General features: G+C 47.0%; 1 protein-coding gene across 2 annotated transcripts in view; it reads left to right on the top strand.

Moving 5' to 3' along the window:
* The first annotated feature begins 5,833 nt into the window (after positions 1-5,833).
* KIAA1671 (KIAA1671 ortholog) overlaps positions 5,834-24,948 on the top strand; it is a 64,880-nt gene continuing 45,765 nt past the window's right edge. For both annotated transcript variants that reach the window (XM_066200044.1, XM_066200045.1), the window contains exon 1: positions 5,834-6,034. The gene's annotated coding sequence lies outside the window, so the exon portion shown is untranslated. The remainder of the gene's footprint in view (positions 6,035-24,948) is intronic.

Here is a 24,948-nt window from a genome sequence, read left to right as displayed (position 1 = left end):
ACCTCCCCTTTGTCAGTTCAAGTTCTCCGTTTGCTTGCTTTGACTGAGGTGGAGCAATCCATGCTCTGGCATTTCCAATGAGCCGTGGATGTACCTCACAGCCATGAAAAACCAGCTCAGACCCAGGAGACAACAGCACAGGGATGTGTTAAGCCAGTCCTTAAGCATAAGGAAGTATGGTGCTTTTTCCTGGAGCATTTCTCGGGAAGTGAAAGCATTTCTGCAGGGCTTTGGCAGCCGTGTTGGAATGACACGTGAGTGCTTAGGAGTTATCAGAGGGCTCTGTGATAGCGCAGCACCAAGATTGTCTGTGCTGGTTCCGTGGATTTTCTGAGTAGTTTCCAGGAGTTCAGAGAGGTTGTTGGGGAGGAAGATGCTGCCGTCACTGTGCACACCTCGGGGTTCAGTCTCTGGTTTAGTGACTGACCTGGCCCTTGGGTGGATGGGTTTGAGCTTTTTTTAGTTCAGCAAATGGAACACAGATCCTCGGCTTTATTGCCGTGACTAAGGACGTGTTGTTGTTGGCTGAGTTACAGGAGTGCGCTGAAATCTGAGTCACTCCTCTGCTTGGGAAAACAAAAGCAGACTCCCAGGAAATCTGCATCCCTTTGTTCTCCCCACAGCCCCTCAAGTCTGGCCATGTGCTGTTGGCTGATAGCACCAGGGATCAGGATGGGGCCATGTCCTCACCCAAACCAGTGCAGGCAAAACCACCAGGGATTATGTAACTGGCAACAATCCCACACCCACTGCTTCTTCCCTCTGTTGCACTGAAACCTCCGTGACGGTGCAATCTAACAACTCCTTCCTACTGGAGAGCATTATACATACAAATTTGACACTCAATTATCCTTGTTTTTTTAGTCAAGGATTTCTTGGCTATGGCTGCTTTCAGCAGCTGAGGTTTGACAGTCTCTGTCTTCCCAAAACCTCTCCTTTCTGGAGGAAGAGATATTGTGTGGACACTACAGTGTAATCCCACAGGTCCCATGCCCCCTAGGAGGGGTGATGCCCTTTCCAAGGCCTGGCAGAGCTCAGCCTTCACACGAACATTGGATTGTGTGTTTAACAGACTATTCCCTTTAAAACAGGACTCTGCCTCCTGCCTTCCTTCTCCCAGCCCTGTTCCCAAGTCAAACTTGAGGATGGGAGAGGCAGCAACGGGGCTCCACGGCCAGCGGGGTTTCATGGGGAAGGCAGTGCCAGGGCTGTGCCCTCCCTGTGCTCTGAGCCAGGCACTTGCTCTCTGTGTAGCTCTGCACTGATTTCCATGGTGGATGAGCAAGAAGAGGTGGGAAAGAAGCTTTTAAGGACAGCTGCCGTGGTGGTGATGGGGAGTGGGAGGATTTCCTGCTCTCCTTTACGTAGATGAGATGTAGTGGGCAGTGGAGCACCTTCCTGCAGTGCTCAGTGCCTGAGGTGTGTGGGGAGCTCCTGCCTCTTTCCTCCTGGGGCTCATCCTGAGCTGTCACCAATACTTCTGGCTTTTGTGGGAGCAGTTACCTGGTGGAAGGTTGCAAGGCAGGACATTGAAGTGCTTCCCTGCTGAGGGCCGGAGCATTTCAATACCACGTGGGGCTGGGAAAGCCAGCAGGGGAATTCTGGAAGATCAGTGTTCCCCTGACCCAGACGGGCTGTTTTTGCATACACCTCCACCTCTTCACATAACAGGAGCAACTGGCTCAGCAGGAAGAGACGGAGACTGTTCCTGGCTGGAACAAAGGAGGGGATTTTGTCGCACTCGCCGAAGTCAAGCAGGAGTGAGACAGAGCAGGAGCTGGGGGGGGTCTGCCTGGGCCCCCCCTGGTGTTTGTCCCTGCCCTCAGGTGTGCAGGTGTGACACGGGCAGTGTCCATGTGCCATTTGCAATTAACCCATTTCTCCACTGCAGGGCACTGACAGACTGTGTGAGAGGAGCTAAATCACCCGAGCAGCCCCGCTGGTGCACGGAACATTCGCTGGTATTCCCTGGTTTATGCCATTCTTAGCTCAGTTCTGAAGAGATCACAGACTGGAAGTTAATTGTACGGTGGAGAGGAGAAACAGTGGCATTACTCATCTGAGGAGTGGAACCTTTTGTTTGAAAACTGTGTCTGAAGAATGGAAACTTCATAGATAAAGGGACCTGTCATTCTTTTCTGAGTGCAGGCACTCCTTCAGTGTATATTGCTGCTTGTCATCCCTCTGATGGCTCCAGTGAAGTCATAAAACAGAGGGTCAAAGCTCAGATACCTGCGAGGTGGGTCTGGCAGTGTCTGTTCACTATTGCCATGCACACCACAGGGTGGAATTACAGCCCTAATTCATATACATGGGGTGAGAGGCCAGGGCTCTGCATTTAACTCTGCCCCTATTGGGGTCACCTCTGCTCTGCCGAGGGCCGATAAATGCAGTGGGAGAAGGATTCACACACGGGCTCAGGTGGGGACAGAGAACAGGGGAAGAACTTTTCCAGGAGCCAGGGCCGTGCCACATGCCAGGTCCTGCCCTTGCCCTCTGCTCACTGCAGGACACATTGCAGGACTGCGGTGTTGGAGGGTGTTCAGGGAAGGGAGCAGAGCTGGGAAAGGGTCTGGAGCACCAGGAGTGGCCGAGGGAGCTGGGAAAGGGGCTCAGCCTGGAGAAAAGGAGCCTCAGGGGGGACCTTCTGGCTCTGCACAACTCCCTGACAGGAGGGCGCACCCAGGTGAGGGTCAGGCTCTGCTCCCAGAGAACAAGGGACAAAACCAGAGGAAATGGCTTCAGGCTGTGCCTGAAATTTCTTCATAGAAAGGATTGTCAGGCATTGGAACAGACTGCCCAGGGGAAGTGGTGGAGTTCCATCCCTGAAGGGATTTAACGGATGTGTCAATATGGAGCCTGGGGACATGAGTGGCCTGGGCAGTGCTGGGGTTGGACTCGATGGTTTTAGAGGACTTTTTCCAGCCCAAGTAACTCTATGATTCTAAGGGAGCAGCAGCAGTGGGGTGGCACTGGGGTGGCAGTGGGAGGCCAGAGCAGGGGTGCAAGGGCTGGCTGTGGTGGCTGGGACGTTCCCATCTCCCCAGTGCAGCACTGCTGGTCCCACAGTTCCCCGCTCTGTGCTGGCCCCACACTACAGCCATTCCCTTTCCCACAGGTTTGGGGTGTCCCTGGGGCAAGACGGGCTGGGAGAGGGTGAGGATCTGGCCCCTGTAACCCCGCACAGGTGGGTCCCAGGCCTGCTCCATGCCTGGCACTGCCCTGCAGCGCTGCCATCCCGCCAGAGCAGCTCCTGCCCCGGGCTTGCTGCAGCTTGAACCAGCCCGAGTTTCTGTGGCCACTTTGAAGCTCCCAGGTCTCATCTCCCCGGGCATTGACAAAGGCACCCGGCTGAGGCTCCTCCTTGCACGGTGTTCCTTGGGAACACGGCTCTGCTCTCTTAAAGTGTCCATTTGAATGCAGCTCCCAGGGCTATGGAGCCTCCTGGCGTGCCCAGTTCTCCGGCTCTGTCACTGTGAAGGTGTTTTTGTGGAGGGAGCTGCCATTAAGTGGCTCCTGAATAACTGATCAGGCGCTTTCCTCGTTCCCCATGACTTGCTGAGAGCCCCGTGTGCTGGAGCAGGGGTTCCCAGCCATGGGTGGGACAAGAACTGCTTCAAAGAGGTGTAAGAGCCAGGAACACCCTCCTTGCAGAGGCACTGATCCAAGCCGTGAATCGCCCTCATCCACACCAGAGCTGCAGGGAGGGTGCTGGCAGGGAAAGGTGGCTGAGGGGATGGGTTATGGCTTGGCTTCTGGAAAAGGGAAAAGGCAAATGAGTCATGGAATTGGGATCCCTTTGTGTGGTGAAGATAAAAGGGTTGCTAAGGTGGGGAAAACACCTATATTATCCTGATTTGGGAGCAAGGGGGGAAGCTGTGGGAAAGCGATCTTAATTTAAATGGGATGTGGGTGGGAACAGAGGAGGCGAGGCAAGCTCCATATTCCTGCTGCTCTTACAGGGCTGGATGTTTTTGTTGCTGAAACTTTTCCTCTTGCTCCCATCCATTCATCTGCTAGGAGGCAGTTACAGTGACTCTGGATGGCTCCCTTGGAATGGACCACGGAGAGATCCAGTGGCTCCACTGGCTCAAGACCCCCGTGCCTGGAACAGAAGGAGATTTGGGCTGGTTAAAGGCAGATGAGTGAGTTCCCCATGGGCGGCAGGGACACAGGACTTTCCTGTGCTGCCTGGTCTTCCCTTGTCCTGCCAAGAGCTGGGATGAGGACATGGAGATGCATTTTCCTTGTGCCGTGGCATCACCCTGGCCCATGGCCAGCCCATCATCCACACTCTCCTTCCTCCTGCCGTGAGTCATGGCCTCGTCTGGGAGCCGACTTTGGCCTCCTGGGCAGGGAACCACACCTTTGGTAATGACAAAAAGCAGCATTTGGAGCTTTTGAACTGTGACAGCTGTGGCATGGAGAGGATGCCAGTGAGCAGATCCCATGACTCCGGTGCCATTCCTGGAGAAGAGACTGAGGAGGAACACTCCCTGGTCTGAGGAGAAATGTTCCCTTTCTTATTCTCTCTGCTCTGAGGCAATGTTCCCTGGACTTGGCTGCCCTGAGGGTGACAGAAGGACGGTGGTGGCTAAGGGGCTGCCACTGGTGGCCACAAAATTGGATTTTTTACCTGGTGTGCAACAAGCCAATAATGACACACTCGAGAGAGACATTGATTATTTATTTCAGGGTTGTGCAGGCTGGGTGCTCAGTGTATTCCACAAATCCAGCACACCCTAATGGACCTTCCTGCTATTATTTATACACAGAAAGTCAGAGTAAGTAAATTTCCAAGCACGATCCTTTGTTAGGATTTGTCAGTAATTTCCATGCAAGTTGCTTCTCCACATGCTCAGGGGAAGGGTCTTCACCTGGGCAGGATCTTACTAACCTGTGTGTGATTTTTATTATCATAACAAACACAGTTCAGCTATAGAATACACCTGCTTTGAAAGTTACCAATATTTACACAAACATACATCAACATCTTAATTCAGATCCTTAAAGCTTGTTTGTTTCAGGGTGTCCTTGACTAAGGGATGCAGCTGTTGCTGTTCCACTGATTAGAATCATGGAATCCCAGAGCAGTTGTGGTGGGAAGGGCCCTCTGGAGACGATCCAGCCCAACCCCTCCACCAAAGCAGGGTCACCTGGAGCAGGTGGCACAGGATTGCATCCAGGTGGGTTTGGAATGTGTCCAGAAAGGGACACTCCCTCCCTGGGCAGCTGTCCCAGTGCTCGGCCACCCTCCATGGAAAGAGCTTCTTCCTCATATTGAGGTGGAACTCGTTGTGTTTAGTGCTCCTTGTTACCGGGCACCGCTGAACAGAGCCTGGCACCATCCTCTTGGCACACGATTTGAGATGTTTGTATGGATTGACGAGATTCCCTCCAGCCTTCCCTTCTCCAGACTGACCAGGCCCAGCTCCCACAGTCTCTCCTCATCACAGAGATGCTCCAGATCCCGCATTGTCCTTGTGGCCTCTGCTGGACCCTGTCCAGTAGCTCCCTTTTTTATTTGTCCTTGTCCACAACTGGACGCAATCAGATAACCTTGACACATCGCACATTTTCCAACGCTACCCACACCCAGCCGCTGTCCCGCGGGACGGGCGGGGCCGGGACTCGAACCCTCGGCCCGGGAGGAGCAGGTGGAGCGGGGCGGAGCCAATGGCGGCCGCGCTGCGCGGGGAAAGCCCCGCCCACGGGCCGCGCCGCGCGGTCACCATGGCAACAGCGGCGCTTCCCGCGGGGCCCCGCGGCCGCCGGGGCGAAGGGGCCGGACCGGCACCGGGGCGGGACATTCCCGCCTCCCGCAGCCCTCCCGCCGCCTTCCCGCAGCCCCTCGCTCCGGGGAAGCGCCGAGGGACGGCCCCCTGCCCGCCCCGCCTCCGGCCGTGCCCGGCCGCCGCTCGCCGCCGCCTCGGGGGAAAGGCCGCTGCGCGCCCAACTTCACTTCAAGCAACTTCCCCGGTGCGGCGGAGCCGGCGCCCGGTTTTGCGGAGGGAGCGGCCGGTGGTTTGGCTGGGTGAGTGCTGCCGGCGAGGCCACGGTGAGGGGCGAGGCGGCGGTGGGACAAAGGCGGTCAGTGCTCGCTCACCCTTGGGGCCGGCACGGGAAGCCCTTCCCCGCTTCCCCGGGGGTGCTGCGCCCTCCCCGCCGGCTCCGGGGGAACCGGGGACGGGAGTCCCGTGCCGCGGGGTGCGCTCGCCGCTCCCGCATGGCCCCTCGCCCTGCTGCCGGACCTCCTCGCTGCTTCTTTCTCGCTGCGTCAGAGCCAGGGGCTCGTGTCCTCGTGTGTCGAGAGGAGGGGAAAAGCCCCCCTCCGAAAAAAACCCCTCTGTGGTTCTAATTCGGCTGCTGGAGGTGGGGAGGGCTTGTAGGTTTGGTTTTTGGTGGATGGTGTTGTTTGCTGGTGGTTCTGAGGATTAGAGCGTAATTTTGTAATCCACGAGGGCTGCAATTATCTGTTCCTCGCTGGATTAGGGATGATAATGTGCTTGGAGGTCTTAAATGGACAAATAAAGATGCTCCCCCTTTCTCGCCCTGGTTTACAGCCGGGCGATGGCTCCTTGGGCAGAGCAGGAGGGATTCAGGCATTCCCAAGAGTGGTATGTGACTCCTTAATGCCTTGGATTTCAGGAGATATATTATCTGCTCGTTAAAATTACTTTGAAGCGCCAGTTTAAAGTCATCATGCTGCTTCTTTTTAATTGAAGATGCACATAGCTTTGTTTGTTGGCATCGTGCGTACGTAGAATCTCAGGATAGTTTGGGTTGGAAAGGCTCTTAAAGCTCATCTCGTTCCAGCCCCCCTGCTAGGGGCATATATTTTTGTTTTGGAACCACTTGGGTGGGCAGATTTGTGTTGTTCTGGTGATACGCAGCTCGTTTGTTAATTCTTCCTCCCAACTCCAAATCCAAGCGGTTTATGTGCGCGCGGAGAGACGTGGAGTGCTGCTTCTTGGGTGGAAATAGCTGGTCCAAAAGATCACGTGGAGATCAGTTCCTTGAATTTGCACGGAGTTCTGCGCTCGGATTTGGGAGGGAGCAGCACTGGGATTGTGCACGGGTGAAGCTAATCAGTGAAATCCCAGAATTTCCTGTGTGGTGCTGCGCGGAGCCGGGTGGAAAGCTTCTCCTTCCTGAGCCTGCCTGCAGCATTGTTGCTGTTCTTGCCTTTCTCCCGTCTGGAGGTGGGAGATTAATCCCGTGGATTCAGGTATTGACTTGACTTCTATTTCTGTGCTGTAATCCGGGTGATTCTGATTTGTGCGTGGGGAATGGGATTAGGGGAAATCACACTTGGCAGATGGTGGAGCTCTTCTGTGCCATTAGGAGATATTGTAACCTTTGATTATACCTGCGGGTCTGGTAATAGAGCTCAAGCTCTTTGGGGTTTGGTTAAAGAATTCCATTCAAGATCAAATATTGCTCATGATAAATTACCGGGATCACATTAAAGGAGCTGCAGCAAACAGAAATTGATGTTTTGTCCAAACTGGTGCTTTGCTCCAGGGTGGTAATTGCAGGCAATTTTCCCTGTCTGCTGAGGGGTAAACTCTGTTTCCAGGGTAACTGGGAAGTTGTTCCGCTGCTTCTGAGGTACTTTTTGCCAGAGCTGAAGGTTGGCATTTTCTTTTCCTTGTCTCTCCTCCACAAACCAGAAGGATTTGCATCTTTCAACTACCACATGAAAATGGGAGTTTTCTTTGTTTTCCTGTGACGTTTGCAGGGTGTGGTAGGGAAGCAGACAGTTGTGTGGCAGAAATGCTAATAAAGTTGCCTGGCAGCTTAATCCAGGTAAAGACTTTATTAAAAAAAAAATTACAAGAATTTATACACTTTTCCCCCCTCTTTTGGTTTTTTTTGGCTTTTTTTTTTGGTTAGGATTTTCTTCACTGTGTGCTCTGCCTTTTCCTGTAAAAATTATCAAGGATTTTTGTTAGTGAGTAAAGCTATAAAGCCTTTGTGCTTCAGAGTAGTTAAGGAGGCTGGAATCCTATTTAAATAGATGTTGTAGCCTGTAATTCCCTTTTGATAGGTGTAGAGTTTATTGAAAATGGGTGTGTAAACTTTTCCTCTGTTTCAGACAATGCCCTGGGCTAATTCTAAGATAAATGTTTCCTTCCCAATGTATAGAAGACACAGAACCAAGTCGCTCTGGAGTGCCACAGTATGGAAAGTCCCTGAAAGGAGGCAAAGTCTAGGACTGTTTCCAACTCGAATACTTTGGTTTGTCATTTTTTTTTTTGCTGTCTCATTTTATATGTGGCAGTAAAGGACGTGCACAGCCCCAGGGTTGTGCTCACGCTGCAGTTCTGGAGCTGCTGCTCTTATGGCAGGAGAAAGGGCACAGTACCCATCTGTGCTCCTCCTCACACGGCTCTGGCCTGACGAGATAACCAGGGATTCGGAAAATTTCCATGGCTGATGATGAAGCAGTTTTTTCCCTCTGCCATGCTGAGGCTTTGTGTGCACCTGCAGGATTTTTTTGAGGTTTTCTTTTTTTTTTTTTTTTTAAATTTTAATTCCATTTTCTGCCATGTGCAGCACTCTCACCTTGGGTGTTAATTGAGCCCCTTGTGTGTGCAGACTTCTCTGGCAGTGGCAATAGGCTTCCCAAATGCTTGGTTTTTACCAAAGAGAAAAAACCCAGTTTCAACTTGAAAATAGGCTTTACTGAAAGCAGGAATTTCAGACTTTGTGTTTCATAAGTTTACCAGCCCTTCCTGCCCCATGTGCTCAAGGTGACATTCAGACCACATGTGAAAGAAGCAGGTCCTGACCAGCAGGTCCCAGGTGGATGGAGAGCTCAGCAATTCCCGCTTCTGGGATTCTTTGCACAGCTCTGTGATTTTGCTTGGGTGTTGCCCTGGACTCTGCTCCATTCAGCACTCATGTTTCTCTGGCTATTAGATAATTTTGAAACCAGTCCTGTCACCTGCCCTCTCTTTGGCACGTGTTTGGTTACTGCAGAGTGAAAAAGGAGCTCAGTCTCTGTGGTGAGGAATGTGTTGTTCTTTACTCCCTGGTCCTTGCCCTGGAGTTACTCAGTGTTTGATTGTTGCTCGTGGAGCTTCCTCCCTTCTGGCAGGTTTTCCAAGTAACATGAGAATCAAATTGATATGATTTGTCTGTCCTTGAGTTTGTAAACAGAGATAAGAAAACTTCCCATAGTCTTGAAAATTCTAGTGTAGTGTTGCTTGTGGGGAGTGCTGTGCAGATCAGGGAAGGACTCGGGATCACGTTAAAGAGGATTTCCCTGAGTGTGTCAGTTAGGGACACCTTACAGTTGTGACTTCCTCTGCTGGCTGCTCGTGTGTTTAAAAATTATGCTGGTTTCTTATCAGGGAGTTTCACAGATCAGGGTATTTCTCTAAGCCGTGGTGTGTTTTCTCAAATTGATACTCCACAGAAGTTGATAACTTGGCCCTGTTCCCTATCCAGGAGAAGTGTCCTTTGGCAGTAAATTGGTCATGCTGACTTGTGTTCTGGGTAGTTAGTGAAAAATTTGTCTAGTAGAAGGGTGTGTCTAAATGCAGATTGGAGTGTTCTGCTTGCATTTATGTGCAAGGTTGCTGTTCTTTCCTTATTTTCAAGTTGTTTCTTTTAATGGGATGTTTTCTTGCGTGAGGTTTGAAGTCTTTCACTTATTGAGCTGGGTGAATATCCATGATGCTGTTGATCACAGGGACGTGAGCAGTGCTGCAGCCTTTCTGCTCACTGATTTTCTAAATTTATTTCATAGGCTAGGAGCAGCTTGTTCAATTCTCAAGTAGCAGGCAGCATTTGGAGAGGAAAGGACCATTCCAGCGAATCGTTTATGGAGCAGCAGATCCTGCTGTGTGCTGTCGGTGGCTTGGAAAAGCGAGACTGAAATAAATGCTCAATCCTGCAAGCCCAGGCATGAGGCTTGTGGTGATGCTGTGAGCCCAGTCTGTATCACTGTGTTTGGTGCACAGGGGTGACTGGAACCCGGGAATGTTGCAATGTTTTTTAGGTGTGTTTTTAGTTTTGTGTGTAGGAATTGCCCAAAGGCATTGTAGGGCAAAAGCCACAGATTTTTTGCTTTTGCTTCAGAAATCTCTTGAAATGAAGAGTCCTTGGTTGTGGTAGTAGGCTTTGCAGTGTAAACCACTGCGTGGTTGTTTTGAGCTCGCAGCCAAAGAGACTGGAATAATCAGGAGAGCTGTGGTATTCTCTCCACAGCAACCAGTCTTGAATCCTAATCACGGTCCTCAGAGTGACCACAGGCTTGGTAGGTTTAACAGCTTAACTGGAAGACTTCATGCTTGACAAACTCGAGATGCGCTTGCCCTAAGCAGCTGGATGTGCAGACTTCTCCTAAAAATGTCCAGGAATTGGCTGTTGGGTTGCCTGGATGTGTGCTTCCAGGGGGATGTTGACTGCTGATTCCGAGGAGATGCTCTTCTTGCTGGGTTAGAAGGAGTGAAGTTGGTTCTCTGTTCTCTTGTCCTTCTTTGACTCTAGTGAGATTGACGTACGTGAACTTCTGAACTCTCAGGCCATTCTTTTCAAGCTGTGTTCCAGGAATAATTAAAAAATTAACAAGTAATGAAGCCAGAGCAAGTCAACTGCTCTTTTCCTTGAGAGGGTTTTTATAGGTGAAGAGGACTTTCCATGCCTTGGGTTCGGTTAACTGGCAGGAAAAACAAATTCTTATGAAAACCTGGATATTGAGGGTTGCCAAAACACACTAAATTTAGTGTGGTGACTGTTTTATCTATTTTCAGCTATTGCTTAAATAAAACCCCATAATATTTTCCCTTTATTCTCGTGATTGGTGTGACCTGAACATCTGATCACAAAACGATATTTAAGTCTACTGGGTGATGATTTTCCTCAGGCCTAGGCTTAAAGAATTCAGACTCTTAAATTTAAGCTGTTTATGGGAGCATACTTTATCTTTAGGTTCTTTTCTTAAATCAAGGAGATTTATTGTCTTGGTTCCTGCTGTCTTTGGTTTGTTCTGGGAATATGTAATGCTGGAACTTCTGCAAACAAAGAAGCTTTCAAACAGCTTGGGGATATTTTTCTGTGCATCTGTGTAAATGGGAGATCGTTAATACGCATTTTCGCAGTTCCTGAATGCCTTACAGTGAGACAATGGGAGTTGAGTTTTTTTTTTATGCTGTTCATCTCTACAAAACACACTTGAGGAGAGGAAATTAATATTTTCTGAGGGTTGTGTGATTGTGGTGATGCAGTTTGAGCAGTCCAGGGCACAGAGGGTTATTATCCAAAACACTGCTTGTTTGTGGTTGAGTCACGTCCAATGAGCACATACTTAAACGCTGGGGGTGGGGGGATCTGGGCTCCTCTTAAGCCATTTACAGAGCTGTTCATTAAAAGTTCTTATCAGAATTAAGTGCCAAACCTTCCAGTTTTGTGCTAGAGTAAAGCCTCTGCTTGCCTGAAAGGAGATAGTGTTGGTCTTGCAGCAGTGTGAGAGCTGAAAGCTTCTTACTCTTGTAGTAATCACGAGCCAGGATGGTCATTAGGCTGGTGTAACGAGCAGGAAGAGATAACAATTCGGTTGCCGGAGGTTTGGTATCTCCCCAGTTTTCACTTTGAGGGAAGAGGCGTGTGCGCTCCAGCTGCTCCTCCAAAGAGCGATGCCGCAGCATGGGCCAGCTTTGGAGTAAGGCTTGTCTTACTGTACGCAGTTAAATGGGCTTTAATGTGGGGAGGGAGGAGTTCCGAGCCTTGTTTCCAGGTCAAAACACCCCTTTCATTTGGTTGGGGGCTGGGAATTGCCAGGAGCCGAGTGGGCTGTTAACTCCAGCTCCGGGCTTGACCCAGTTCCTGCGCAGAGCTCCGGGAAGCGCCTGTGCTCCAAGCGGGCAATTCCAGCTCAGCGCTTGGAAGCCGAGGAGATGGATGGCAAAGACAGACGAAAAAGAATTAGCTGCATGCTGTTGTTTGAATCTGAACTACGTGGGTTTAGTGCATTGGGGAGGAGGTGAAGAAGAGATGATGCTTGACCTGTACTTCGTTAGTTTTCCTTTGATTCTGGTAGTTACATTTTACCCTTTTGTAGTTTCCATGGGTAGGAAGCTGCCAGTGTTTTAGTGAAATGCATGAAATTAGGAGGATTTGTGTGAGCTTTTAGTGCTGCAACATTGTTGCCTTGCACAGCAGCCTCTTCTGTTTATATTTTTATAGTGACTGTTTTTGTAATCACAGTATTGGTTAAATATGTACTTTCAGTGCCTTTCAACACGTGATGTTAATAAATGTCAAGTTCTAAAACTGGTTATTCCTGCTGTCGTAAAATGAGGACCATCGCTATTTTACAGTGTTGGTGAGACCTTGAAAGGCACGAACAGGAGCAGAATTTTAAGTTTGTCTTTATTTTACTCTTTTAATGAGCTCAGCCTTCAGCCCGTGCTAGGCTTGGCTGTCTCAGTGCAGCCGTAGCACCGGCGGCTCCTCGCAGGGAGGGAGTTGTGCCAACATTTAGGAGGGATGTTTGTCTGCTGGGAGTATGTTCAACCATACAAGGCTTTCCATGGACAAAGCTGCCTCGTCCATAACGAGCCCAGCAAAGCCAGGATGTGTTTTAAACAGAGTTGGAATTTCTGGCCACTGTAACTGTTTGATATTTCATGAGAACACTGGGAATTCTAAATTGACCCAAACGAGCACAACGGGCCCTTCTGCTGAAGCTGAGCAGCACGGCTGGCTCGCTCCCTAACTGAGGGACCTTACGGAAATGTCACTGTTGTTATTGTTGTCAAACAGTGTCTTACTGTATTGGCACTATTGAATGTCAAATATTAGTGTAATCTGTCATTAAAATGTTTTCAGCAACATGATGGCTGCAGAGTTATCTAAATACCATCCTGTTCCTGCTGTAAACATGGTACAGCGTGGGTTTTTTACACATTGGAGCAGCAGTAGCAGTTATGTCCAAGGGAAGCTGTGGCTGCCCCATCCTTGGAAGTGTTCAGGGCCAGGTTGGACAGGGCTTGGAGCAAACCTGGTTTGTGCCCCTGCCCATGGCAGGGGGTGGAATGAGATGAGGTTTAAGGTCTCTTCTAACACTTCTGTTCTTCTATAATAGATGTATTCATTTATCCAAGTAGTATTAAGTATTTCTAGAACGTATGGATGTATTGTAATTCTTACAAGTCATCATAATGTTCAGTTAGTGTTCTTTAGAAAATGAATATTTTAAAAAATAATTAAATCACTGCAGCTCTGTGGCTGCTGTCTGTGAAGAAGAATTAAATGAATCACTCTGATTACAGCAGAGTTTCCAGTACAATTTCAGGTCTTTGTTACTCTCCTAAGTACAGTTTTAGTCACTGTTCCTGTGTGGCTGTGTGAGGCTGCTGGAGAGGTTTCCACGTGTCTGACCTGCTCTCACTTGACAGGGCAGTGATGTTTCTTTTCCTCCTTCCTCAAGTGGGTGAATCACAGCGCCCATCGGAAACGCTCATCAATAGTTCCAGGTCAGCATTTCAAGAAGGTCAGGGAGGCTGCTTTCTGCCTCGTGAGCATTATGCTAATTCAGTCGTTAAACATATTGGAATTGTGCTTCCTTTTACTTCTGCAGTGCTTGCAGATTCCATGGGAGCCTTTTCCCTGAGCTCGGAGCACAGAGGGTTAGTTTTGGGCAGGGAGAGGTTTTCTTATAGCCTGTGTTGTAGTCACACACGGGAAATGTGCCTGTAGATCTCAGTGTGAATCTGTTCTTCGTGTGAAATATTTGCTTGAATAGTGTCACTGTCATGTTGGTGCTCATGCATGAGGAGGAAATCGAAGAGGACGATGGAGAGGCTGAAGCCTTAAGATGAAATGCCTATTTTCCTCTCCCAAAGGTACTTTACTGAAGCACCTGTGTAACTTAGGCCCCAGTACTGCCACCTCTGACAAACAATATTGAGCCTTTTCTCTCTTATTTGTTCTTAAATTCTGGGAATGTATTTTAGTATTGCTCCGACACCAGCACGTGTAGAATCTTCAGAGATTATTTGTGCTGTGTGTGATATAAATTAATGATCACACAGAGCATTGTCTTTGTTGATACTGGACTGTTGCACACAGTGTAGAAAGCAATTAATCTGGAATCCATTTTTTTTGTACTGTAGATTTATGGCTGACTAAGATGGCGTTTTCACAAGCTTGACTCTGTAGGGAGCAGGTTCATATATTTTTCATATTGTCTCCAAAATTCTTGTTTCAGTTCCATTGAGTTCATTTTATTTTAAATTTAACAGCTTTTATGCCAGATTTGCGCACTTCAAAAATGCTAAAAATGGTTACTTTAAGGTTAAAGCTCTTTCCATCTTTGTTCAGTTTGACTCTAGAAGTGGTTGTGCTCTCTTCTCTGTCATGTCTTGTCTAATAATCCTGGAAAACTGAGCTCCCAGAGCCCGGGGTTGGAGCTGCTCACAGCTCGTCTGCAAACAGTGCCCCTGGCTGATCCAATGGTTCTGCTCCCACTCACATCTGGACAGAAGGCTGGAGTGAAAAACTTGTTAAGGCATGAGTGTATATTTTAAAATATATAATTAACAGAAGGTTGTTTATAACTGTTTAACCGATGTGCAAGACAGTGTTTGTAGTAGGTTGGACTGGCTTTTATTAGACTTCAGAATCTGCGGCGTTTATCACTTTGCTGCAGAGCAAACAGGCCACATGCTGCCTGAGCACTGGGCAGGTTTGGTCAGGCAGAGTTCTTCCATCCTGCCTCTCTGCTTTTTGTTAATCCTGATTTTTGATCACTTTGGCTCTTGAACCGGATGGCTTTGGAGTGATGAACTCATGAGGCTGACCAGGGCAGTTCCTGGGCAGAATTTGTGTCCAGTAGGTCACATGGACCTTTTGCCCGTGGTTTGCTGGTTGATTCATATGTGGTGAAACAAAATGAAAAAGTTGCCCAACTTCTTCACTCAGCAGGTGTCTCCTGTTGGCTGATCAGGTCTCAAAAGTGCAGATTACTAGAAAATGAAAATAAATTAGATTTTGTGCCTAAGTCACTTCTGAAGCATCCTGCACCAGCTGCTGTCTCATTAAAGATGTTGGGAAGTGTGGATCTTTAATTTCCTTTTCAGCTTTACCACTTAACATTCAGTTGCTTGGATTGGCGTGGCTCCTGTTCTGTAACGGATTTGGCTGAGGTGAGATTCCTCCTGCAGAAATTCTGGATGCAGTGCCAGTTACCTGTTTTTATGACAACTTTATGCCACCCTTTGAACTCGCAGATCTGTAACAAAAAGGCCAGCGAGGGAGTTGGCTCAGCAGATTCCTCAGTAGCTGCAGGACTTGCTGTGCCTCTTGAGGCTGATGAGTGTCTCGTGCCTTCCAGAGGCCTCCAGCGGTGCTAACAGTGATCACAGTGGGATCAGTGGGTTGTGCTTCACTGTGGGGCTGTGTGGGAACAGGCATGAACAGAGGTGGGGAGCTGGGAGAACTCGGAGTATCCTGGTTTTCTTTTGAGTCAAAGTTCATTCAGTCCAAGGATCCTTCTTTGTAATAACTTTGGAAAGGTGTTTCTAAATTCACTGTGAGATCATTCTCAGGTTACTAAATCCCTTCCTTGGATATGCCCTGAGAAACTGGGATTGGGTACCAGGGCTGCTGTAATTGTGGTGTGAGTGTGGCTGGGTGGGGGTGATTTGAGGGAAATTTCATGGTCTGGCTGCTCATGGGCAAGTGAGTGCTCGTGCTGAGGTGCTCAAGTCTGGATGAACTGGTGAGGACAAACCTGTGATCTTTCACTCCTCCTGATTTTTGTGAGCTGTAAAATATGCCTGTGTCATCTATTTATTATTACCCTGCCTTAAAGTGTAGGTGATCTCTACATTGGACCATGAGTTTCAAGTGCTTTCATGTTATTCTTCTACCTTCATTTTGATGTGTTAAAATGCCTCTCTGCTCTCTGTGCTTAAAACTTCCCAAACAGTTAAAAAGCCCCCGGGGTTCACTTAATGGTTAAAAATGCCCTTTTGTGCCAAAGCTGTGAGTGTGGTTTGAGCAGCCCCTGGGGTTCCCTGTGCCTCCCTGTCCATGTGCTGGATGTGGGGATGTTCCACACAAGCGCTTGTGCACATCCAGGCACTGCCAAGTCCCCACTGCCACCGTTTGGATTTCAGAGCTGGTTTTTCCCACTTTGGCTATTTCTTTTTTTTTTCACCCCTCTCAATAAATATGTTAATGTTTTTTTGTGGTTGAACTGTTGTCTTTCAATTAATAGGCATTTTTTCCCCCTTTCTGTGCTTTCTCAAGCGTGTAGGGAGGTGAAGGGGATTGTTTTGTACTCACAAAGCTTCTAGATAGTGTACGTGTTATCAATAATTCATTACAGGCCTTGATTTTGCTGAATAATGTTGTGTTTCTGAGGAACAAGGCAGTGTACAATGCATGTTCAGGCTTGTTGCTGTCAGAGTTCTTGGCTTAAACATCCTTTTGTTCAGAAACGGGGAGAAATGCAGTGTCACTGCTCTGGCTCCTCACAGCCACACACAACCCCTCTGTGCTCTGTTCCATTCGTGGGGCTTTGGGGGAAGAGGAAGCTCCTTTGTGGATTGCTGGTGACAATGCCCTGCTCACAGGCAACCAAAGGAACACTTGTACAAGCTGGCAATACCCAGCCAGTGGTTCTGAGGTGGGCATTTGCATTAACGGGGGGAGGAAACTCATTTCCTGCATATGTGAGAAGCCAGATGTGCCCACTGAAGGAAAAAGAGGAGCCTTATCATCAAGGCGGCAGCAGCAGCTCCTCTGGCACAACGTCAGACATTGTTGACAGAGCAGGTTTGTTCTGGGTGTGCAGCTCAGGGCAGTTTATTGATGGCTGGCAGGAGGCAGCACCCTACTGCAGCACCATACCCTAACTGACTTAATGCCAGGTTCAGTACACAAGGAAGAGATCAAAGAGCTGTTGGAACACTGGGAACAACCTGAGAGGCAAAAAGATTCATGTTTCAGTATGTCAGTGTGTTGTAGAGCAGAGGGTGGCATAAGGGATTTTGGCCCAGGGAATGATAAATGCCACCAAGTGTTTGACTTTTATAGCGGTATTTTATTTGACTCAGAATAGATCCACTCATCTCCCCTTAGTCCAATGCTTTTTTCACTATTTATGAGATGGGACTGGAAATCAGGGTCATGTCCATTTGGTCTGAATGAGTTTTAATGGCTCCATCACTATCCTGAAAGGCATAACTGGAGTAAAATTAATCCAGTTTAATAGTGTTAATAATTTTCTGTTCAAAGTTGGGTCATCTTTTCTGTGAAGTGCTTGAATTGCTGCTGTAGAGCTTGGGCTGGAGGTGCTGCCTGGGAGATGGAGCTGTGTTGTTTCTCAGTGCCAGCTCTGCCAGTCTTTTGTCACAGTGCTTGTCTCTTGCAGCAGTACCAGGGACATCTCCTTGTCTCTGGCTTGGTACCTCCATGCTGTGGCTTTGCAGGCTTCGTCTCCAGGGCAGAGGTTGCTGTGACTCAGAGGAGCAGGCTTCGAAATTGTTCATTTGTACATGGAACAGAATCATCTGTTCCTGGGAACCACCTGGTCCAACCCCCTGTTTATCAGTGTCTTTCTCCCATGAAGCTGCAGTTCTAGAGAAGTGCCTGGTACGAGTATTTTGGGCTCGAGTGTATTTGCTTGTTGACTGAACTCGATTACATGCTTATGCTCTGACTAATCAAATATCTGAAAGGTGAAATGATGGACTGAATGGAGAAATTGCTGCAACACAGTATTGGCTCTCTGTTTTGACAGAAAATGTGTCATTAGCAGCCAAATCAAAAGCTGTTGAACACAGAGCTTTTTGCATACGATTTTTTAAGATCACAAGTGGCAAACCAGACATCCAAGAAGAAAGACTTCAGATGGCAGAGCTGTGAGAGCTGAAGCAGTACATAAATATTTGTATCAGAAATGTGCAGTGAGAGTTTTCCCCAGATCGCCCAGAGAGGTTGTGGAGTCTCCCTCAGTGGAGTTATTCCAGAATTGTGCCGTGTGCTCTGGGATGACCCTGCTTGAGCAGGAAGATGGGACCAGATGACCCTCTGTGGTCCCTTCCAGTCTAAGCCAGTCTGTGATTGTGATTTCTTTTTGTCCAGGTGAAAGCTTAGGAGCGGCGTAATCTATTGCAGCATCTCTGCTCTGGGTGTTTTATCAGTAGCTGCCACGTGCTCTTTGTGAATGAGCCTTTGCAGCTTCCAAATGTGTCTGTCAGGAAAAGTACAGGTATAAAAATAATGCACTGTAAACCTGCTTCCTTGTTTCTGCAGAAGTGAAGGAATGTTAATTCTTAGCCCTCGGGTACACATTAGTCACCATAGCTATGTATACACGTATATAATTTTTAATGTCATGATTTTTGATGGGTCTTCTATCCCATCACTCTGTTTCCTTTGTCCTCTGTTTCCTTTGTCCTTCAGTTTTGTGGGTTCTGGTTTTCTCCAGATGGTTAAACTGCTGAAGTGATCTCTGTGTGTCCAAGGTCGTGCTCCAAGGCCAGTAGCCTCAAGTTTTCTGAAAGTCTGGATGAAACCACTTTTTTTCCTTTCCATATGGCAATACCTTAATTAATTTTTCAGCATTCAGATGAATGTATAAAGGCTCAGTATTTATAAACTCGTCCTGGTGACCCCACGTCAATCACAGGACAGCTCGGGCTGGTTGTACTTTCTGAAGGTGGTTTACTGTGCCAGGCCACAAATGCGTTTTCCAGCGCTGGAAATCCTGTTAGAATTTGAGGAGGCAGATCAGAGGATTAGGGGCTTTGTCCTTCTGACACAAAAGCACCTGCTGTGCATGAAGGCAAGCAGGAAATGTCTTCTCACCTCGTGCTATTTCTGTGTTACAGTGACCTTCGGAGGCTGGGTTTGTGTGAAAAGATCCATCCGTCCCCCGGTTCCTGCCTGGGGGCACAGGGCCATGGGTCAGCTTTATTTCTGCACGCTTCAAAGTGCTGTGGAGGCACTTGCCTATTTTTGTAACAAGTAGGTGGACTTTTTCAATAAACCAAAGCCCACGGATCTGCTTCACTCAATCCTTTGACTTGAATTCCTCAGCAGGTCAGCCAAGCTCTGTCTCCCACGGGAGTGCTGCATCTCCTGGGCTTCACATGAGCTTCAGTGTCCCCACACTGGCTGCCAGGCTTAGCAAGGTGCTCTACTGCAGGGCTATTTTAACTATTTTAACTGCACCTTTGCTCATCAAGGAGTTCCAATGTCAGTGTCCAAGTAGCTTCCACCTCTGTTTTGGGAGGAAACTGTCCCAATTATATCATTGCTGCTTTTAAAACATTTGGAGCAGCTGGTGGTTCTGAAGGCAGCAAATAAAATCCAGTGGTGATACCCGGGTCTTGTCAGCTCTGAGATCAGTTGTCCTTTCTCTTCCCTTGCTGCCAAGAGGACAAGAAATATGCACAGTTACAGTAAATATTTCCAGGTGTGGGTGGTCTCTAAGCTGTTTTTACTGCTGAAACATGGTACTGAGCGTGGTGTTGTGTAGGGGAGTATCAAATGGAAGAATGCCAAAGTTGTTTTTCAATCCCATATTTCTGTCTATGCTGCAGCTGGCTCATCCATCTCCTTACACTCCTTCAGCTGTGTCCATGGTTTGCCTGCCAAATGAGAGCATTCCCACCCAAAGCTGGAGCCTCTGGAGAAACACAGCCCTGCCTCAGTTCTGGGGGCTTTGGAAAGCACTGCGTGCTAGAGGTCAGAGGGATCAGTAGCTGCTTGTTGTATTTCTGAAACTATAATGAGCCAAATTTCGCCTTTTTAAAGCAAGGTCGTGTAGATTATACACTCAAAGGACACATAAATAAATTAGCTTTTGATTAATTCCATCATATTCAGGATGTGTAGCGTAAGATATGGAAAAGAGAGTCATGGATGTAACTCATTCCTTCAGAATCTGTGCAGAAAAACTTAACTGTAGCCAAAATTTATTTTAAATATAGTTAAAAGTGAAGTTAAGCTTCCTTCAGCAAGAAGACTGTGTTAAAATTAACCAGCAGGAAGTTTCATGATGATTCTGAAAAGGTTTGAGGTGAAATTTGCCAAGCTGCAAATTCAAGTGCCCACCCTCTGCTGTGTCCAGGACGTGACCCTGTTGACCTTTGGGAGCTGCAGATAAGAATAAAGTCCTCCCTGAAACAACCAAACATCTTCATGGAAGAGCCTTAATTTGACTTTTTTCTTTTTTCATTTCCACAGTCCACTTTTCTTGCTTGTAGCCAAACCTTATCATTAATATTTCATCTGGCACGCAATGCAGTTTTTTCTGGAATGTCTTTTTTCCCTGCTAAACTGCGTGGGGAGGTTATTTGCAGGTCTTGTTTGTGGTTTAAAAGCATTTGCAAGGATGAAACCTGAAAGAACATTAGCAGGAGTTGAAGCTGACCACAAAAGCAAAGGTTTGATGAGAGAAGCAAACAGAACAGCACTCTGAGGCCTGCTGGGAATACCCACCTTCTGCACAAACACACTTTTAGCCTCACTTTAGCCTTATCCCATAATTAATGTTGTTCTGCAGAATGTCATCCTCAGCTGGCAGAAATCAGAATTTTGCTTTTATTCCCTATCTCAACTGCCAGAAGAATTGGACTTTCTGAAAATACCCACCCACTGATGAGCTGGGTGGAATCTCTCGTGTGGAATGCTGGAAGTAAAAGATGATTCACACAGGAGGGTGAGGATATGCAGCTTCTGGTACCAAAAAACGGTGATTCACCTACATTTAATGTAATTTTCCTGTGGTTGGGTTTTTTTTCTACCTGAGACTCAGGAGAGTTCCAAAACAAATCAGGCCTTCTGTGAAACTGGGAAGGGAAGAGAGTTTCCTCTGAAACTGTCAATGAGAGGGTTGGGGAGAAGGAAATTGTGGAAGATGGAGGTGTAATGAGGCAGTTGTGCAGGTCAGAGGAAATGCCGAGCGTGCTGTTAGTCCCTGTGCTCTTGAGGGATCTCTTGAGTAGAACATGATGTACAAAGAGGAAAATCTCCAACCAAGACCTGGCTTGGCCGAAGTGGGTCTTGACAGAGAAGGAGTTGGCCTGAATTGTTTGTAGAACAGTGGTCATTGCCCCCAAAACCCAGTGCAGAAATTTTTGGAGCTTAATACCCAAAAAATGGGTACTTGATAATAAATCTATGGTCACAAACTGGATCTTTCTAAAGGGTGATATTCCGAAGATATTTTCTAGAAGTAACTGGAGCAATCTGCCCCTTTTGTACATTAATCTTGTTGGGTTATGTTTTATATGTGACACAGACATTGTTATGAAAATAGCAATGGATGGACAGCAAGGACCAACAGCTGTGGAAGCAGATTATTACATGTAATTTTTTACCCAAATCATTCTCTCCAGGCAAATCTCTGTCTCATAAATTCAAGGAAGTTTGGAGGATGACTCCCTGTGCCCCACAGCCATCGTGATGCATTCTTCCCTGGTTACACCTGGATCCTATTCTACCATAGATTAATCACAGAATCCCAGACTGGTTTGTGTTGGGAAAGGACCTTAAAGCTCATTGTCTTGGTTTAGACAAAACCCATGACACTCATCCAGTGCCACCCTTACTGTGGGCAGAGATATCTTCCGCTATCCCAGGTTGCTCCAAGCCCTGTCCAGCCTGGCCTTGGACACTTCCAGGGATGGAGCAGCCACAGCTTCTCTGGGCACCCTGTGCCAGGTCCTCACCATCTTCTTGGTGTTTTGCTGAATCCCTCTCTCAGCTGATTGTCCTGCTACATCAGGAATGTGATCTTAAATTCATGCTGATCATGCCAGTGTATTTAACACTGAATTTTTACTTTAATAAATAAATATTATGGCCTCTGTGAGGCCAGCTTGAATTACTGAAACTGCTGCTCTTACCATTTTTACTGCCCAGTCTTTGGAGCATGGAGATCAAAATACAAGGTGTAAAGTTCTCACTGTGGCACTGAGATGGCAGCACTTAGTGGAAAGGGTGGTTGAAAGTATTGGAGTTCTTTAGTGCAGCTGCATGGGGGTGAAGCTCTGGCAGGTGATGATTGTTATGCAATTGTGCTGGCAGGAGTAATTAGAGATTTACAGGTGCTTGTAAACGCTGCTATTTATAGAATGGACACTTTATTTAAGGAAATTCTAATCTTTTCTGCATTGGGAGGAAATGTCAGAGTGCAGTGTTTCATCCTTAGGTTGCGACTGGACTGTAGTGTTCAAAAGAACAGCACTTAGTTCTTTTTTAAAAGAAAAGTGTAAGAGACTTGGACATGAGAAATGGAGGAAGAATATTTTGAATTTTGCAATACTTTGGAATTTTAATATTATTGATTTGGCTTGTGAGATTTGGAATATGTAGTTTTAATTCTCAGCCTTCTAGTTTTCATTAACTCTGGATCTGGGAAAAGATAATTTAAATGCATTTTATTAGCTGTTTTTACTTTGTGAATAAACTCTTCCTGGCAAGTTAAAAATGAGAGCCATTATGAAAGTATTTTTGATAATCTTTCTCTTTAAGAGACCCTGAATGTCCCCTTAAATACAACTGATGGATCCCACTGCAGTGAATAGTAACATGAATCAGGCTTAAACCCAAAAATAGAAAAAGCTTGCTTTTTACTGAATTAGTTTCGTGATCTACTTGGTTATGAAAGTTCCAGAATAACTTTTTCTTTCCTTCTTTGTGTTATTTTTGTTGCGCTGTAGTAAGTCTTGTTCTTGTTAGCACTCACACTCGTACGTGCGCAGTAAGTGATAGGATCTGCTCTGTTAATTCTTATTTAATCTAATCAGCACCTCTCCAAGTGCAGGAAGCAGCAGAAGCAGGATTTCTGGGGAGAAGGGACAGGGATTGCTGCAGACTGACCCCAGTGTTCGGTCAGTGAGGACAGGACGATGAAAGGAGAGAAGAAAAATGTTTGTAAAGACTGAATCGTTTTAGACAGCGGGGCAACCTTTTCTAGGAGGGATGAAATAAATCTTGGTTTATGGTCATCTGCTCCCAGTAGCTCCTGGGGCTTGTTGAGCCAGGGAAAAGCTGCAGGCCAGGGGAATGTACAGAATCACGGAGTCCCAGACTGGTTTGGGTTGGAAGAGTCCTTAGAGATCATCCAGTCCCAACCTCCCAACCACAGTGATAAACAAAGCCATGTTTTCAGAAGCTGCTAATATATGTTGTTATACAAACTTCTTCCTCTATCTACACAATAGGGAAGTAATTTCTGTACACTGGAAGCAGATTTGCTGATAAAGTTGTATATGAAGAAGAAAAACTTTGTGTTTATTAGATAATTTTCTATGGTGTATTTTTTGTGGGTGTTCACTGCTGGAGCCAGGCTTTCTGCTTGATCTCTGTGTCATAAACATGCTTGGTTTTGGTTTTTATTTTTTTGTTTGTTTGGGTATTTTAATAGCAGAGAGATTTTTCTTAGTGGAATTTTTCTGCTTTCCACCCTTAGAGAAGACAGATGGACTTGTTTATCTGCTGCGAGGTTCAGGGCCAGATTATAGATGATTTTGCTTTGTGTTGTTTTAAAACATTCTTGTTTCTGAGCAAGGAAGTTGGCAATAGTCACGTGATTCATGGTGGAAAAATTATCTGCAGGCTGTTGCCTTAATAGGCTTAAAGGAATTAGCAGTGATGTAAATAATAGTTGTGTGTGTGGTGGGTGGGCAAGTGCCAGAGCGAGGGCGTGTTTGGGGTGAAGCCCTTCCCAAATGATTTTCTGCAAAAATAACCCTGTGAAGTGAATAATCCATTTTGAGTCCTTACGAGCAGTGTTGAAAATCTTTGTAATGATAGATCTTTTTAATTAAAAATGCAGGCAACACCTGAGGGCATTAAGATTTGAAGGAGCCTGGGGCTCTGTTTGTGTGCGCGTCTCTGTGACACCCTGTGGTGGCTCAGCTTGGCCCAGGAAAAAAAAAAAATCCCAGTCGCAGGTGTTTGGAAGCTGAGGAAGAGGAGCAGCAGGGAAGAGCCAGGCCTTCATGTGCCAGCCTTTCTGATAAAAGCAGGAGGGATTTCAAGAGACACTTCAGTGCCATTTATGATTTTATTTGTGTGCAGAATCCACCCGCCACAGCTGAGAGGAGCGTGAGCATTGCTGGGGAGGCACAGAGAGGTACAGTGCCCAGAAATGGGGACAAAGGTGCCCAGAAATGGGGGCAAGGTGGCTTTGAGGCTCTGCCACCCAGGATGGGGACATGCAGGGCCAGCACGGGCAGCTCAGCTGACTGTCCCTGGGCAGAGGAGGTCAGGGAGGGAATAACATGATGTAGCTGATGATGAGGGATTTACAACTATGGTAGTACGATTACATTAGTATTATTAAATATTAACAGCATCTGAAATCCTCCTGCAGTTTAATTTACAGTGATCTTTATAAATTGCTCCAAATTTTGTACATTGCCAACTGGACTAGAGATATTTTATTAAGAAAGAAACAGGTTTATCTAAACCAAGATACGTGTTTCAAAACTTGAGACACAGTGTCTAGTGTATGTTACACTTGGCATTGATTACATGATTCCCCTTTATCAAGGGTACTTGTATCAAGGAGCTTTATCATTTTCAAAGTTGGGAGATTATTTTTTCTCCTAAATATTTTGTTCTTTTTCAAATACTTGTCTGTTTGGGGCCACATGTTTGTTGTAGGGCAGCTGAATTTAGAACACAAAAACTGACTTTGGAAGTTTATGTAGGGGAAAATGGGGTCATGTGAAGGGGGAGTGTAATCAAACTAAAGAGGGCATAAATTTTGTGTTAGGAGTATTGGCTGGAGAAGTGAGTTGTACTGTTACCAGGGATTAGGTCCCACACTGTAAATTCACTGCCCTGCGTTCCACTGAGGATCAAGTTTTAGTCCATTTAAGAAGCTCTGTGCCCCCTTCTTCTTTTCCAGAGAAACAGGGAATACAGAATGATAGGAGAGAATTTATCCTCAGCTACTGCAAGGCC

This window comes from Chamaea fasciata, unplaced genomic scaffold, assembly GCF_029207755.1.
Source record: "Chamaea fasciata isolate MVZ Bird 193981 ecotype frontalis unplaced genomic scaffold, bChaFas1.0.hap1 SCAF_18, whole genome shotgun sequence".
In the NCBI taxonomy this organism is placed as follows: Eukaryota; Metazoa; Chordata; class Aves; order Passeriformes; family Sylviidae; genus Chamaea; species Chamaea fasciata.
The sequence above is the reverse complement of the archived record's forward strand: the minus strand, read 5'-3'. Positions and strand labels throughout refer to the sequence as shown.